The 6,000-nt window shown below is 44.0% G+C and overlaps 1 long non-coding RNA gene across 1 annotated transcript; it reads left to right on the top strand.

Annotated features, from left to right (window-relative positions):
• The first annotated feature begins 1,010 nt into the window (after window positions 1-1,010).
• On the top strand, window positions 1,011-5,834 carry LOC129387585 (uncharacterized). Its single transcript, XR_008614726.1, has 2 exons — window positions 1,011-1,281; window positions 3,026-5,834. It is a non-coding gene; the product is annotated as an uncharacterized lncRNA (long non-coding RNA).
• Window positions 5,835-6,000: the final 166 nt, after the last annotated feature.

Here is a 6,000-nt window from a genome sequence, read left to right as displayed (position 1 = left end):
TTAACATACACTAGATGACATAACCATTGGTACGATCCGAAATGAGCCCGTTTCGGGGAGCAGAAGAATGCGAAATTCACTTGCAAACACGGTGACTACGCGCATGTGGAGTTCCCCAAAAGTAGACACGGCGGCAGCGCGGCCGGCGATAAGACAGGTGCCGACAGGCGACGACGCTACCTTCGAGCATCGGACGCACTGTGGGAACCGTAGGATGCAAGCACGCACACGCTACAAACATACACGGTGAGGTCTTCGAATTTCCTGCGACGTACCCTCTGTCCGTAAAGCAAATATAGTTTTTTGTCCAATGTCCGTGGTACTAGAGATCAAAGAATGAACGCGCTTTGAGATCGCAGCGCGCAGCCGCTATAACCATTGACTTCAAAGAGCTTCAGATTCAGCAACAGCCGTAACAGTATCACAGCTAATCGCTGTATCTGCGGCTGCTCCCGTTACTCGCCTTGCAAGAAGCACGCGATTTATTTGAGCCTCGCCGAACTGTCGTCTTCTCATGTTTCAAGCCTGCAGGTCTCGTATGTTCAGTTAAGAACACCACAGGGAAATGAAAGAAATACAGGTAACGGACTCTTATTGTACCTTACTTGTCACCTTGTCATCTGCAAAGGTGCTGCAAACTATTTTAGAAGTTTTATTTTTGTAAAAATAGCAAAACTAGTAGTAATGTTTATTTCTAGGTGGCGCAACAAACGTTAAGGTAGGTTTGGGTGTGTATGTGTGCGCGCAAACGGGCGCAACCGAGCTTCGTTTTGCGCACACTTTTGCAACAGTACACATGGTTACCGCTAGTTTCGTAGTCACATTTTTTGGTCGTAGTATTTATTGTTTACGCTATAAATTAGGTAGTTCTTAAAAATTTATGAAGGTTAGTTGATGAAAAATTATTGCTAATCAATTAGTGGTTCTTAAGTGCCGTTATTTTGTGTTTGAAAGGTTTTTATAACTGAATACGATAGTGAAGCCATGTGAAGCTGCGAACGGCTCTCGGACTCAGTTATTCGGTTGCAGTTGTGCGGTGGTTCACGCCTCGTGCTTCTTGATGAAAGTATTTTCTTTTCGGACATCATGACGCACATTTTAGTGAAATGCTTTAACGACGATAAGTGGGACGTTTATCCGGTGAAGTGGTTGGCTCACCCAACAACTAGTCTTCTACTGATGTGCGAGCCTGACGGTTTTGATGAGTTGCGCGGCAGAGGCCATGATGCCTCTTGGAGAGAAGGCACCCCGAAACAGTCGCAGCCGCACTTCTGAAGATAGGTAAGTAATCTCGTATTCTTGGGCACGTAGCCTTCTTTTCTATTTTGACATTGACGAGCGTGACATGTTAAGCGCACCGTTCACTTTCTTGAAGCAAACCGCATGCCCCGGAGCAAATGCGCGCGATACTAACTCGCTGCCGCCGTCACTTCGTTTGAAACAATGGTAGGCGAAGAGGCAGCGGCGCCCCATGTGCGTAAAATTGCATTGCTTCATTTGTTCCTGTCTAATAACGTTTCCTTCATTTGTATGAGAGAACACAATTGGAACATAAGGATCGGCTTCTCTGCGCAGTGATAATTTTCTACAGTGGCCACGTCATCTTTCATGGGGGCTCACGTATGCCGTCTAAGCGCTTGTTATCGCGTTTCGTTACGTGAGAGGCGCGCTGCTTTTCAAGGTATTTAGGCAGGCACTACGAGTTAAGAAGAACCGCGACAAATATTCGTGCAGCAGGTGTGCAGCTGTGCTACGCTTGTACCACACTCGTACCGGAAGGCAGTGTTGCACTTCACGCTTACGCATTTCGTAACTATGGCGGCCTCCGTGGCAATTTGGGGCTCGAGGTCGTGGATACGATCCCTGCAGCGGCCGCATTCCAAAGGAGCGGAATGCAAAAACGCTCGTGCATTGTGCACTGTATGCACGTAAAAATTTCCAGGAAGTCAAAATTAATACGGAGTCCCCAACTACGACGTGCCTCATAATCAGATCGTTGGTTTGGCACGTGGAACATCAGAATTATTTTTTTTTCCGAAGTGGCTCATCGTATACCATACGGTTAGTGTGATCACCTTTTGTGCCGTAGCGGTTAGCGCGCCTCGATTTAGGTTGCGGCTAATGATGCGGCGCACCGCGAAATATATTTCGCCTCTCTGGGATTTGCGGAGAACGGCCAACCGATTAGTCACAGCTTCCGCGCGGTGACTGTACACGGATACACAGCGCAAATGAACGGAGGTGTGGTGACGTGGTCAAAGAACAGCCGCCGACGGGCTCACCTTATCGTCTATCACCGCCAAAACTACCGCAGTAAGCATCTTTATCTAGCGCGGCGGGTTGCCGTTGAAGGCGTACTGTACAATTTTAATAAGCGATAACCGAAACATGCCACCGTTCTCTGCTGCCCCTTTGAGAGTTGGACCGATCCGAATGTGCGTTGTTTCCAGAAGCGAAAGGAGCGCCAATCGGCGCGTTGTCGCCTCGAGCTAAGCGTCGCACTCGAGCACCGTTTTCGCGGTGAAGAATGACGCGTGCATGAAGCTAGCTCACTGCGCGGACGCTGCCGCGCAAAACGCGCAAAGGCGTGTACGCGACGTTCTGCACACAAATCGCGCGGGATGATCGGAGCCACGCCGGAGCGGCTAGCTTCAAAGAAGCGGTACGTGTTCTCACTCGTACAGGCACGCTCACGCTCGCATCGCTCTCGGCGTATGTTTAGGTCATTCCTTCTACTGGACTTCTGCCCAAAGATTCGATATCTGTTTGGTATGGGCTATGCACTGTCGCGTGGTCTTTGGTTCTGCGAGAGAGCCGGGACACTGTGAAACATCGCTGTGCGTGTTTTAGCTAACATTTACTGTAGCAACCCATTCCTTCATTTTCTCGACGGCACTCGTAAAGAGTCGCAAATTTTCACTTGCCAGTATAGTGTGTAGTTCTATTTCGTGCGTAGGTATGTGCAGTGTGTGGCAGATTCTTAATCCGCGCAATATCATTTTCTGTCCACATTCCCTTCTCACAGGTTACGTATGCAGTAAATTCCCAGATGCTAAAGTGTTCTACGCCAAAAGCACCTTGGCGTCGTGCAAGAGACACCCGTTGATATGTGGCTGATTCACTAGCAAGCTCGCATCTCTGTTGCCACTCTCCATCAAGCGGGATTTTCAACTATCTTTTGTGTTGCTCTGTGGTGTACTAGCTGCCGCATGGACGCTGTGAAGGCTTACTTTCGATTTGCTCTGGCGTTTAGTAGTAAAGGATGGGCTACCTTTTGAGGGGAGGCATTTACTTTTGTTTGTGAGAATGTTTACCAGCCTAACCAAGTGATACGTGGGTACTGTAAACAGCAGCACGAACAGAGGCGGACGACGAAATAGGTAGGAGCACACACGAGCGCAAGCTCTACTAAAAGTTTGCTTTTGATGACAAAGGTATTAAACACACTGGTCAACTTGGCAAAGGTAAAAATCCGTGCATGCGTGGCAGAAACAGCCACGTGCGACAAGAAAAAAATATGAAGCCATGTCATGTAGAATAAACGTGCGTGAAAAACGAGAACTATCGGTCAAATCTATTGAAAAAGCGAAAGATTTGTCTGATAAGTGATACTACCCAACGGGAAATACTGTTTTGAGAACAACTTTTTCCCCACTAACGGCAACAGATAACTTGGTTATGCAATTGTTTCGTTTGTGATCAATAAGTATTGCTTCTGGAACTCCTCTGGTGTTGCGGTATAGAGCAGAAAGAACGATTGTTTCATCACAAAGACCAGAACACAAGAGGACTTATGGAAGCATTATTTATTGATCACGAAGAAATATTCATAAGCAAGATTTCTGTGACCATTAGTGGGAAAGAGTTGCTGCAGTACTTCTCGTTAATATCACTTACAGGAGAAACCTTTCAGTTTTCATGTTTTTGTTAGTTTTGACGCACATGTTTATTCTACAGGACGTATTTAGGTCCTTTTTTGTTGTGCCGGGCTGTGTATGCTGCGCATCCATGGCTTTTTCTTTGTGAAGTTGGCCAGTGTGTTTAAAATCTTCGTCTTCACGAATAAACTTCTACTTGAGTCAGCGTTCATGTGTGTTCCTACCTTAATTCATCCTTCTCGTCTCTGTTTGGGTGGTTGTGAAATATAAATGTACACCGAATTGGCGAAGTGTCCATAGAATTGATACATGAAGTTATTTGCGCTGTTTATTTCAGGAAGAACGCTATAGGGTCTTATCTTCTCAATGTTTTTGACACTGAGTACATTTTTCTAGTTCAATTTCAAGGAGTCCCCTGAGGAAGCCAATAAGAGTGATGGTAACTTCCTTTGTGTGTAAGATTTATGAATTTCATCCATTCAAGGCATGACATGGCACATGCCTGATTGTAGGTTGCAGGCATTCGTAGTAAGATCTACTTTTGGGTTCTCGTGACGCTTCTTTGTACTGCGCTGCATTCTCCAGGCACATGAACTTTTTTATGCTCTAAGTGCATGCGTTCTTTTTCTATATGTTGGAGCGAAAAGTGTAAACTTAAATATGCATATATATCATTTTCCTTGTAATCTTTTTCAACATGGGTGCTGTAGCTCCCTCTGTCTTTCAGTTACTGCTTTGTCCCAATTTTTATGCAACCTTTATGTATTTTATGCAGCAAAATTCTGGTGCTATTTTAATAACATTTTATCTGCGAAATTGAGGTAATTGGTGTTTCGTATATGCATTTATTGGCGTTTTTCACTGTCTCAGCAATCTGGCTGTCGAGTCATTGGAACCTTTTCTCATACTTTATGACTATTTCTGGGGTGCTTGATACTGAAAGTGCAGGTGACCATTTATTTGGTTGTTTGGAATTGTGTTAGCCATGTGTTACTACCAATTTTCTGTGCTAAATAATTATTTTTTCTCTTATCGTTCAAGGTATTATTAGCCTTTCCTTATCTCTTTATTGACTGAGGTAGCACTTAGTTGCTGGGTATAGGAAAAAAGGCCCCAAAAAGTGCTTTAATTAGCTTTGTGCAGGTCCAGAAAGATTACCTGAAAATGAGCTCACTAAATTGAGGAAATGTCACTAAGGAACTCTTCTGTACCCCACATTAACATAATCAAATGGTGTACTGTTTGTTCTTGACTTGTGCCAGGGAGATAAGCTGCTTTCATTACACAAAAGCTTTACAAGTTTATTTCTGAAGAAAGCAATCCTGGCTTGTCAGAAACACGATTCAGGTGTTCATCATGCCCGACAACTTTCTAAATTATGTCTCGTCAAATAATAGCTAAGTTGAGTGATGTTATTTTATAAAATAATTGGGCAGCATGAAAATATATATCTCGAAGACAAAGCTCAGGCAAGTCTACTTTGGTACTTCATTAAATTTTAATCGTGGTGAAAGACGTGTGCTAAAGGTTGTATATATTTACGTGAAGTCATTTGTTTCAACTTGGTTATTTTGCCTTCTCACAGTCAGCCGTTGCTCTTCCTGTGATGTGTTAGAGTGCGCAACATTTTAATGTAACATATTCAGATGTCTTGTGTATTCACATGCAAGCAGCTCCAAGTGTTCATGTGTTCAAAGTTGGTTGTTACAAGGGTATGCTTAGGGTCTGTCTTTTGAGTCGCTTTGCCTTCTAGTCATAAACTTAAGTCGAAAGTGAAGAGCACAATGATCGTTTTGATTGGATTCATATGTATAGGTTTTTTCAGATGTATTTACACTGCTAGAGTGCTGTAGGTACTAGCCTATGTCTCTAGGTTCGATGTAGTGGTGCCTTATGTACTGTATTAATGTTTCACGTGCACGCATCTTTAGTGTAAATAAAGGTACTTCAAGTTGATCAGTCTCTCCTTTGATTTTGTTTGTGTTTGGGAAAGTTACGAGCAGGCATGCGAGTGTGAACAGCGAAGCAATTTCAATATATGAATAAAAATACACTAGCCCAACGAAACGTCAATCATATTTCAATGGCGACTTCTGAAATCTCAATGGCATCTCAAGTGTGC

Source organism: Dermacentor andersoni, chromosome 2 (genome assembly GCF_023375885.2).
Source record: "Dermacentor andersoni chromosome 2, qqDerAnde1_hic_scaffold, whole genome shotgun sequence".
Classification (NCBI taxonomy): domain Eukaryota; kingdom Metazoa; phylum Arthropoda; class Arachnida; order Ixodida; family Ixodidae; genus Dermacentor; species Dermacentor andersoni.
This window is presented reverse-complemented; position numbering and strand designations above follow the sequence as displayed.